At 45.7% G+C, this 11,715-nt stretch overlaps 1 long non-coding RNA gene across 1 annotated transcript; it reads left to right on the top strand.

The window, feature by feature from the left end:
* Positions 1-8,463: 8,463 nt before the first annotated feature.
* Positions 8,464-11,190, top strand: LOC139550654 (uncharacterized). Its single transcript, XR_011670103.1, has 2 exons — positions 8,464-10,096; positions 10,430-11,190. It is a non-coding gene; the product is annotated as an uncharacterized lncRNA (long non-coding RNA).
* The last annotated feature ends 525 nt before the right edge of the window (positions 11,191-11,715 follow it).

The raw sequence follows: 11,715 nt of genomic DNA on the forward strand, positions 1-11,715 counted from the left end.
CTACCATTCTCCCAGTGGGGTTTTCGGATCACCACATAACCATGGCTCGGCTGTCTATTTCACCAGGGCCCCGGCAGGCATCTTATTGGAAGTTCAATGTAAAGCTCTTACAAGATGCCACTTTTTGCTCAGGTTTCCAGACTTTTTGGGAAAGATGGGGGCAGCGAAGAGAGGAGTATGAGTCTCTGAGTCAATGGTGGGATGTGGGGAAAGTGCAAATTCGGCTTTTCTGTCAACAGTACACAGCTCTCTCATCCTCAGAGGCTAGGAGAGTATTGGGGGAACTAGAGCGGTGTATTAGTGAGATGGAGGTAGAGATGGTGGGGCAAGGCAATGTAGGCCTCCAGGCTAACTTAGCCGAATTACGTAGGGACCTGGGTAGTTTTTTCCAGGTTAAAGCAAAGGGAGCACTTGTAAGAGCTAGGTTCTCCATGCTAAAGGAGATGGATGCTCCCAGCTCCTTCTTCTTTGGTTTGGAAAGACAGAGCAGTGAAGCCAAGGGTATGCATTGTCTACGGCTGTCTGATGGGCGGGTGACCTCTGTGGTGGGGGAGATGCGGGAGCGGACTGTGGAGTTTTATACTGAATTGTATAGGGCAGAAATGTGTGATCCTATGTGTGCTCAGGTCTTGTTCGCAGGACTCCCTAAGCTCTCTCGGGCACAGAGGGATGAAATGGACATTCCTCTGTTGTCACATGAACTGGCAGAGGCCGTAACCCAGATGTCCCCCGGTCGTGCACCCGGGGTCGATGGACTTCCAGTGGAGTTTTACAAAAAATTCTGGGGAACTATTGGACAGGATTTCTTTTGCGTGTTGCGTGAATGCGTCGAGGTAGGAGAGTTGCCGATGAGCTGCCGTCGGGCGGCACTGACTCTCCTGCCCAAAAAAGGGGACTTGTGTGAACTTAAGAACTGGAGGCCTGTGGCATTACTCTGTGCGGACTATAAGATATTTGCCAAGGTCCTCTCTAACAGACTGAAGTCCCATCTGGACTCTATAATACACAAGGACCAGACATATTGTGTACCGGGACGCTCAATCACGGACAACTTGTTCTTGATTAGGGACATGTTGGACTTGTCGAGAGGTTCTAATGTGAACTTTGGACTGGTCTCTTTAGATCAAGAGAAGGCTTTTGATAGAGTGGATCATGAGTATCTGTTTAATGTGATGTCTGTGTTTGGGTTTGGGAAGAGCTTTGTGAACTGTGTGAAGCTGTTGTATGCTGGGGCGTCATGTATGGTTAAGGTGGGAGGGGCGCTCAGTAGGCCTGTCTGGGTGAGACGGGGCATTAGACAAGGATGCCCTCTATCTGGGCAGCTGTACACACTAGCCATTGAGCCTTTTTTAGGACTGCTACGCAGGAGACTGCGGGGAGTGTGCTGGACAGGCATGGAGGTGGTGACAGGAATAGCAGTCTCAGCATATGCAGATGATGTTTCTGTGATGGTCAGGGATGGGCAAGATATGCAGGAGCTAGAGACCAGTCTGAAGGTGTACGAGGGAGCTTCATCAGCTAAGGTAAACTGGGGAAAGAGCAAAGCTCTGTTATGTGGGGCATGGGGGGATAGGGCTCCTCCTCTGCTTCCAGGGGGTTTGCAGTGGGGTTGTGAAGGGCTTAAAGTGTTGGGGGTGTACCTGGGCTCGGAGAGGTGGGTCAGCAAGAACTGGGAGGGGCTGTCACAGGCAGTGGTGTCAAGACTGGCCAGGTGGAGGTGGCTCCTGTCCCAAGTGTCATATAGAGGGAGGGTGCTGATAATCAACAACCTGGTGGCATCTTCCTTGTGGCATAAACTGGCTGTCCTCAACCCCCCCGCCGGTCTGCTTGCAGACCTGCAACGCAAGCTGGTGGACTTCTTTTGGTCGGGCCATCACTGGCTGAAGGCAGCAGTGTTGTACATGACCGTCCACGAAGGAGGACAGGGCCTGGTGGAACTGGAGAGCAGGATGGCTGCTTTCCGGCTAAAGGCGGTGCAGAGACTGCTGTACCATACTGATGTTGGCTGGAGGGAACCAGCATGCGCGCTGCTGAGGAGAGCTGGCGGATTAGGGTTGGACCGGCAGCTGTTCCTCATGAAGCTGGAGAGGCTGAGTACAGCAGGTCTCTCAGAGTTTTACTCTGCGGTGCTGAGGGCCTGGCAGCTGCTAAGGCCCACACGAGAAGGGGGTGTGGAGCCTGGGCAGTGGGTGTGGGAGGAGCCTATTTTCCACAACCCAGCCCTCCCTTTGAGATCGGTTCAGTCGGCCACCCTGCAGAGGCAACTGATGGCAGGGGGTTTACAAAGGCTAGGTGACCTGAGACTGCTGGGAGAGGAGGGGTGGAAAACCCCGGAGGTCTTGGCGCAACAAACAGGAATAACGTCTCTTAGGCTGCTGGAGAGATTCCTGGAGGAGGTCCAGGAGGCACTGTCTGAGCCGGTAAGGGGGGTGTTTGAGAGGCCAAAGGGAGAGGGGCCACCAATGTTTCCGCCACTGCAGGTGACGGCAGAGACTGGAGACTGGCAAGGGGGTCTGGAGGACTTGTTAGATTTTAACACTCCGAGCCTGGGGGAGTTTGAGGGGGTGGGAGGTAAAGCCCTCTACAACCTCTGCGTTAAGGTTAGGAACATTAGAAGCCTAACAGGAGTGAAGGCACATCAGTGGCAGGGGGTATGTGGGGCGGAGAGTATGGTGGGTTTTAGATGGAGGGCGCTCTACAAACCCCCAGTACCAAAGAGGTCAGGGGACCTCCAGTGGAGGGTTCTTCATGGAGCCCTGGCCACTAACAGCTGGTTGGCACGGGTTGATCCGGGAATTGGGCAGGGGTGTCCTTTCTGTCAAATGAATGAAACTGTGATTCATGTGTTTTCTGTGTGCACCAGGTTAATGCCATTAATGTCTCTGTTGGAATGTCTGTGTGACAGGTTGGGGGTGGTTTTTGCTGTTGGGATGTTTATAATGGGATACAGGTATTCGAGTAAGGAGAAAGAAAAATGTGTTTTGTTGAATTTTCTGTTTGCTCAGGCAAAATTAGCTATTTGGCTAACAAGGAGAAACAGGGTCAAAGGTGGGGGGATAACAGACCCTTTACTACTGTTTAATGGGATGGTCTCTGCGCGCCTTAGGGTTGAGTTTGAGTTCTATAAACTGATCAAATGTGTGGAGATGTTTGAGGAGATATGGTGTGTTGGGGGGGCTGTCTGTATTGCTGGGGAAGATGTTTTGGATATACGGTTGTAGGAGAGGGTATTGTTTTTGTGTATGGTGATGGTGGTTTGTATCATGTGGTAGATGGAAAGGTGAGTATGGTACATGTATGCAGTACAGGATATATTTTTGTTTTTTTATTTTAGGGGGGGGTGAGTTTTAAATGAAATGAGAATGTTTCAATAAAGAAAGACAAAAAGTCAAAGTCTCTCTCTCTCTCTCTCTCTCTCTCTCTCTCTCTCTCTCTCTCTCTGTCTCTCTGTCTGTCTGTCTGTCTCTCTCTCTCTCTCTCTCTCTCTCTCTCTCTCTCTCTCTCTCTCTCTCTCTCTCTCTCTCTCTCTCTCTCTCTCTCTCTCTCTCTCTCTCTCTCTCTCTCTCTCTCTCCGTCTCTCTCTCTCTCTGTCTCTCTCTCTCTCTCTCTCTCCGTCTCTCTCTCTCCTCTCTCTCTCTCTCTCTCTCTCAATTCAATTCAATTCAATTCAATTGACTTTATTGACATGGCAAGTTATTATTACTTACATTGTCAAAGTATACATATCGAAAAATTTAAATAAAATATATATGTATATATATACACAAAATATATATATATTTATATATAAATAAATGGTGGGATTAACAGCAATAATAATAGTAGTAGTGGACATGGGATTACCATTAATAACAGCTACAACAACAATATTAATCAGAACAACAATACATTAAAGCAACAGTAGTAGACCAGTGTCAACATGACTGAGAAGACACATGACCTGGTACGAAAGACAAAACAAAACTAAGCTAAATGGGAAATATTATCAACGTTACTTTGCATTTTTCACTGGCTGTCCCTCAGGCTGTGGCAGGAGGACACATATTTGGCTGCCAAAACTGCACATTTTGGCTTTTCACCCAATAAATATTTGAATTTTTCTTCATCTTTTATAGTTTCAAATTCTTTGTATTGAATTATAATTTTGGGAAAGAAATATGCTCTTAGGTCTGAGTATTTGTCACAGTGTAGTAGGAAATGCACTTCTGTCTCTACCTCTCCCCTGGGGCAGAGTGAGCACAGCCTGTCCTCCCTGGGCAGCCAGGTTTGTCTGTGACGACCGGTCTCTATAGCCAGACTGTGCTCACTGAGTCTGTACCTAGTCAATGTTTTCCTCAGTTTTCTATCAGTCACAGTGGTCAGATAGTCTGCCACCATGTACTGTCTGTTTAGAGCCAAATAGCATTGAAGTTTACTTTGATTTTTTGTGGTGTCTTTCCAATAGGTTATATATTTTTCTTTTTGTTTTGTGATGATTTGGTTGGGCCAGATTTTCTGAGGGCTGTCCCGAGGCTCTATGGGGTTGGTTTGGGTTGGTGAACTGAGCCTCAGAACCAGCTGGCTGAGGGGACTCTTCTCTGGTTTCATCTCTTGACATTGTAGAGCTGTGTGATGGAATGTTTTAGGGTCACTTGTTTTTAGATGGTTGTAAAATTTGATGGCTCTTTTTTCTATTCGAATGAGGAGGGGATATTGGCCCAATTCTGCCCTACATGCGTTATTTGGAGTTTTTCTTTGTACTTGCAATACAGTCTTGCAAAACTCTGCATGCAATACTTCAATTGGATGTTTGTCCCATTTAGTAAATTCATTATTAGACAGCGGACCCCATACTTCACTGCCATATAGAGCAATTGGTTCTATAACTGATTGGAAAATTTTGAGCCAGATTCTAATTGGAATTTCAATTTTGATGTTCCTTTTAATGGCATAGAATGCTCTTCTTGCTTTGTCTCTCAGCTCATTCACAGCCATGTGAAAGCTACCTGTGTTGCTGATATTTAGTCCTAGATATGTGTAGTTTTTGGTGTGTTCTAATAGAACTGTGTCCAAATAGAATTTATATTTGTCATCCTTATTTCCGGACCTTTTTTGGAATATCATTATATTTGTTTTTTTTAGGTTAACGGTCAGAGCCCAAGTCTGACAGAACCTGTGAAGATGATCTAGGTGTTGCTGTAACCCCTCTTTAGTGGGAGACAGCAGCACCAGGTCATCTGCGTACAGCAGACACTTGATTTCAGTGTTGTGTAGGGTGATACCAGGTGCTGCCGATTCTTCTAATGTTTTTGCCAATTCATTAATGTAGATGTTAAATAATGTTGGACTTATTGGGCAGCCCTGTTTCACTCCCCGCCCCTGAGAGAAGAAGTCTGTTTGCTTGTTGCCAATTTTAACCGCACATTTGTTTTTAGTGTACATTGATTTAATAAAATCATATGTTTTCCCTCCAATACCACTTTCTATTAGTTTATAAAAAAGACCTTCGTGCCAAATTGAATCAAATGCTTTCTTGAAATCTACAAAACACGAGTAGATTTTGCCTTTGTTTTGGTTAACTTGTTTATCAATTAGAGTGTGGAGGGTGTAAATGTGGTCTGTTGTACGATAATTTTTTAGAAATCCAATCTGGCTTCTGCTCAGGACGTTGTGTTCGTCAAGGAAATGATGTAGTCTGCTATTTATAATACTGCAGAGAATTTTCCCCAAGTTGCTGTTAACGCATATTCCTCTGTAATTATTTGGGTCAAATTTGTCTCCATTTTTATAGATTGGTGTGATCAATCCCTGGTTCCAAATATCGGGGGAAATACCTGCAGTGAGGATAATGTTGAAGAGTTTGAGTATAGCCAATTTGAATTTGTGGTCTGTATATTTGATCATTTCATTTAAAATCCCATCAGCACCACAGGCCTTTTTGGGTTGGAGATTGCATATTTTTTCCAATAATTCTTCTTCTGTAATTTGGGTATCCACAGGATTCTGATAGTCTTTGACTGCTAATTCAAGGATTTGTAATTTATCTTGTATATCTTTTTGTTCTGGGCTCTTTGTTATATTGCTGTAGAGATTTGCAAAGTGATTTCTCCACATATCCCCATTTTGGATAGCCAACTCCTCATGATGAGGTTTGTTTAATTTATTCCAATTCTCCCAGAAGTGGTTTGATTCTATGGATTCCTCAATTCCATCCAGCTGATTTCTAATGTGCTGTTCCTTTTTTGTTCTTAGGGTGCGTTTGTATTGCTTCAGTGTTTCCCCATATTGAAGGCGTATATTTTTGTTGTCTGGTTCTCTGTGTTTTTGATTAGATATATTTCTCAATGACTTTCTTAGATTTTTGCAATCATTATCAAACCATTTTTCATTATCTGTTATTTTTGGTTTGCTCTTATGCTTCTTTAGATTAGCCAAGGAGGCTAATTTGTCAAATATAAAGTTTATGTTCCTAACGGCCAAATTTACACCTTCATTGCTGAAGGAGAATGTTAAGGCTAAAAAGTTGTCCAGGAGAGATTGTATTTTTTGGCTACTAATTGCTTTTTGGTAGATGTCTGTACTGTTTGCACTCCATCTATAGGCTTGTTTAGTACCATGTAATTTATTGGGCCGTGATGCTTCATGGTTGGGTTCTGCTCTTCTCAGATACACTGTGATTTTACTGTGGTCTGAGAGAGGTGTTAGTGGGCTGACTGTGAAGGCTCTGAGAGACTCTGGGTTTAGGTCGGTGAGGAAGTAGTCTACAGTGCTGCTGCCAAGGGATGAGCTGTAGGTGTACCTACCAAAAGAGTCTCCTCTCAGCCTGCCATTGACTATGTACAGACCCAGTGTTCGACAGAGCCTCAGGAGCTGTACTCCATTTTTGTTTTTCACTTTGTCATAGTTGTTTCTGTGGGGGTATGTGGGGAGGGAAAGGTTATTGCTTCCTGGTAGGTGTTTATCCCCATGACTGTTAATAGTGTCTTGTTCTTCTGCTGTTCTAGCATTCAGGTCTCCACAGACCAGTACGTTGCCTTGGGCCTGAAAGTGACTAATCTCCCTCTCTCTCTCTCTCTCTCTCTCTCTCTCTCTCGCTCTCTCTCTCCGCCTTTATCGGTATGGGAAACATAAGTTTACTTTGCCAAAGAAAGTGAAATAGATAATAAACTAAAGTGAAATAAACAATAAAAATGAACAGTAAACATTACACTCACAAAAATTCCAAAATAATAAAGACATTTCAAATGTCATATTATGTCTCGATACAGTGTTGTAACGATGTGCAAATAGTTAAAGTAAAAATGGAAAATAAATAAACAGAAATATAGGTTGTATTTACAATGGCGTTTCTCCCAGTAGATATGGGTGAAATACCACAGTTATGGGTCTGTGTAATCTGAGGGAAATATGTGTCTCTAATATGGTCGTACATTTGGCAGGAGGTTAGGAAGTGCAGCTCAGTTTCCACCTCATTTTGTGGGCAGTGTGCACATAACCTGTCTTCTATTGAGAGCCAGGTCTGCCTACGGCGGCCTTTCTCAATAGCAAGGCTGTGCTCACTGAGTCTGTACATAGTCAAAGCTTTCCATAAGTTTGGGTCATTCACAGTAGTCAGGGGTTGGGTTAAATGCAGAAGACACATTTCAGTTGAATGAATTCAATTATACAACTGACTAGGTATCCCCCTTTTCCTTTCCAACTGACTAGGTATTCCCCTTTACAACTGATTAGGTATCCCCCTTTCCCTTTACAAATTACTAGGTATCCCCCTTTCCCTTTCCAACTGACTAGGTATCCCCCTTTCCCTTTCCAACTGACTAGGTATCCCCCTTTCCCTTTCCAACTGACTAGGTATCCCCCTTTCCCTTTACAACTGACTAGATATCCCCCTTTCCCTTTATAACTGACTAGATATCCCCTTTTCTCTTTACAACTGACTAGGTATCCCCCTTTCCCTTTCCAACTGACTAGGTATCCCCCTTTACAACTGACTAGGTATCCCCCTTTCCCTTTCCAACTGACTAGGTATCCCCCTTTACAACTGACTAGGTATCACCCTTTCCCTTTACAACTGACTAGGTATCCCCCTTTACAACTGACTAGGTATCCCCCTTTCCCTTTATAACTGACTAGGTATCCCCCTTTACAACTGACTAGGTATCCCCCTTTCCCTTTATAACTGACTAGGTATCCCCCTTTCCAACTGACTAGGTATCCCCCTTTACAACTGACTAGGTATCACCCTTTCCCTTTACAACTGACTAGGTATCCCCCTTTACAACTGACTAGGTATCCCCCTTTCCCTTTATAACTGACTAGGTATCCCCCTTTACAACTGACTAGGTATCCCCCTTTCCCTTTACAACTGACTAGGTATCCCCCTTTACAACTGACTAGGTATCCCCCTTTACAACTGACTAGGTATCCCCCTTTACAACTGACTAGGTATCACCCTTTCCCTTTACCACTGACTAGGTATCCCCCTTTACAACTGACTAGGTATCCCCCTTTCCATTTCTTCCACTGTATAATCTCTGTTTAGGTCCATATTGCATTCTAGACAGCTCTGTTTTTGGATTTCTTTCCAATGTGTCAAGTAATTATATTTTTTCCGTCTCTCTCTTTCTCTGTTGTTCTCTTTCTCTTTCTTTGTGTCTATGTCTTTCACCATCCCTCTCCTCTGGCTCCTAACTCAATTGTTCTGCAATTAGATACTTGGGTAACAGTTGCAAGCCAGGTTAATCTCGTCTAGATATAGTTACATGTCATGGGAGGACACATCAGAGGCCAAATGAGGCAACCAGAAGAGGAAGAATGCTTACAGGTATCCGTTGTCAGGTCATTGGGCCTAGTAATAACATGACTAATAGACGTTTATTTAAACTATACACATCACACATCACAATACATCAAACCAAATCACCTCTATTTCACATCGAGTATTTCCACAAAGACATAGTTCCTTTTTATTTTGGTTTTAACGAGATGTTGATGCAACCTTTAAACTGGAACCTTACACAATGTTACCCATCAGAGATGTAGGAAGTTAAGCCAACTCCTGGTTTGACACTGTTGCGTACGTGTGCCCTAAACCAGCACGTTTCAAATATCCAGTATTTCAATTGAGACTGGTGAGCTCCCCTGCATTTCAACACGGTGTACTCTCGGGCATTTAAACACACCAATTCAACTTCTTATCTACTTAAATGGTTGTATTGTTAATAGCCGTGTTAGGTCAGTCCAGTGCTACTGTTATGTTTGTGAGCCAGGTCGTGGAGGACAGACAGACAGGTCGTGGAGGACAGACAGACAGGTCGTGGAGGACAGACAGACAGGTCGTGGAGGACAGACAGACAGGTCGTGGAGGACAGACAGACAGGTCGTGGAGGACAGACAGACAGGTAGTGGAGGACAGACAGGTCGTGGAGGACAGACAGACAGGTCGTGGAGGACAGACAGACAGGTCGTGGAGGACAGACAGACAGGTCGTGGAGGACAGACAGACAGGTCGTGGAGGACAGACAGACAGGTCGTGGAGGACAGACAGACTGGTCTTGGGGGGCAGACAGACAGGTCGTGGAGGACAGACAGACAGGTCGTGGAGGACAGACAGACAGGTAGTGGAGGACAGACAGACAGGTAGTGGAGGACAGACAGACAGGTCGTGGAGGACAGACAGACAGGTAGTGGAGGACAGACAGACAGGTCGTGGAGGACAGACAGACAGGTCGTGGAGGACAGACAGACAGGTAGTGGAGGACAGACAGACAGGTCGTGGAAGACAGACAGACAGGTAGTGGAGCCCTTTCAGAGACAGTAGAGCTGCCAAGCCAGGCAGCATTTCTGTTATTATGAACAAACTCCACCAATGGCTGTGTTGTATTTTGATACGCAGTTCAGAAACTGCCCTACATTTCACACTGAGAACTGTTGTTTTGTTGTTGATGGTGTGATATTGCTGTTGTGTAAAGGTGGTTGTTGTGCTGATTCTGGCCCACTATGTTTTCACTTTGAATCTGGGTCATCTTAGATATCAGGGGTCGGCAGGGTAGCCTAGTGGTTAACGCGTTGGACTAGCAACCGGAAGTATGCTGGATTGAATCCCCGAGCTGACAAGGTACAAATCTGTCGTTCTGCCCCCTGACCAAGGCAGTTAACCCACTGTTCCCCGATAGGCTGTCATTGTAATTAAGAATTTGTTCTTAACTGACTTGCCTAGTTAAATAAACGTCAGTGTCAATTACCTATCTAGCCTGGGCTTCATTAGCATTGAGTAAACTCTCTCTACTCCCTAGAAACCGTCTTAACGGTCAATATCACCGATACTGAACATGGTGGAAAACCTAGTCAGGGCTGTGTCTCCTGTTCTTCAGCTACATACTGTCAGAATAAGGCCTTGGTAAATGTCTACGCCCCAGAGACAGAGCTGTGTCTCTCCTTGTCTCTCCAGGCGTGCGGTAAGAGTCTGGATGGACTCGCGGGCCCCCGCCAGCAGCATGGGAGGCAGAGACGTGGTGAATATGAAGCCTGCAGCGTAGCTACGGACCGTGTCCACCAGGGCATCGGTGCTGGCGATGTAGCCTCCAACACAGCCAAACGCCTTGCATGGAAGAAAATATCATTAACACTAATTAGAACAAAATAAACACACTTTTTTTGGGAAGGGGGGGCGTTATTGGATGTTAAAGGAGACTTTCTGTCACGGCCCTGACCATAGAGAGCCCTCGGGGTGACGGTCCACGGCCCTGACCATAGAGAGCCCTCGGGGTGACGGTCCACGGCCCTGACCATAGAGAGCCCTCGCGGTGACGGTCCACGGCCCTGACCATAGAGAGCCCTCGGGGTGACGGTCCACGGCCCTGACCATAGAGAGCCCTCGGGGTGACGGTCCACGGCCCTGACCATAGAGAGCCCTCGGGGTGACGGTCCACGGCCCGGAGTTCTCTATGGTGTTTTAGGTCAAGGCGTGACTAGGGGGGGTTCTAGGTGTTATGTTTCTATGTTGGTGTGTGTGTGTGTGGTTCCCAATTGGAGGCAGCTGAATATCGTTACCTCTAATTGGGGATCATACTTAGTGTGTCCTTTTTCCCACCTGCATTGTGGGATATTGTTTTGTATGAGTGCCTATGTGCGCTACGTGTTTCACGATCGTTATATCTTTGTTGTTTTGGAAGTTTCACTATCATTAAAATGTGGAACTCTACTCACGCAGCGCCTTGGTCCAATTATTCATACGACGGTAGTGACACTTTCTAGTCCATTAGAAAGTCCCCAGTGTGGTGTTCACCAGCTGTTCTGTCTGGTCATCTTGCTTCTATTCCAACAGACAAAGACCTCACCAGATTGTCCCAGTGTGTGTGTGTGTGTGTGTGTGTGTGTGTGTGTGTGTGTGTGTGTGTGTGTGTGTGTGTGTGTGTGTGTGTGTGTGTGTGTGTGTGTGTGTGTGTGTGTGTGTGTGTGTGTGTGTGTGTGTGTGTGTGTGTGTGTGTGTGTGTGTGTGTGTGTGTGTGTGTGTGTGTGTGTGTGATGATTGGTCTCCCAGCAGTCCCCAGGCTTAGAGGAAACGTAAGAAGCACCGTGGTCTCCTAGCAACAGGTCGTGAACAGATCCTAGTTCCTGTTTCTCCAGTGTCCCAAGGAGCGTTAAGCAACAACCTCAACCACCTGTATTCGAGCCCAGACATCTGCTTCATCAGTCGCCACAATGGCCTTTTCTTTTGCCTTCACCTCCCATATC

This window comes from Salvelinus alpinus, chromosome 2 (genome assembly GCF_045679555.1).
Source record: "Salvelinus alpinus chromosome 2, SLU_Salpinus.1, whole genome shotgun sequence".
NCBI lineage: Eukaryota > Metazoa > Chordata > Actinopteri > Salmoniformes > Salmonidae > Salvelinus > Salvelinus alpinus.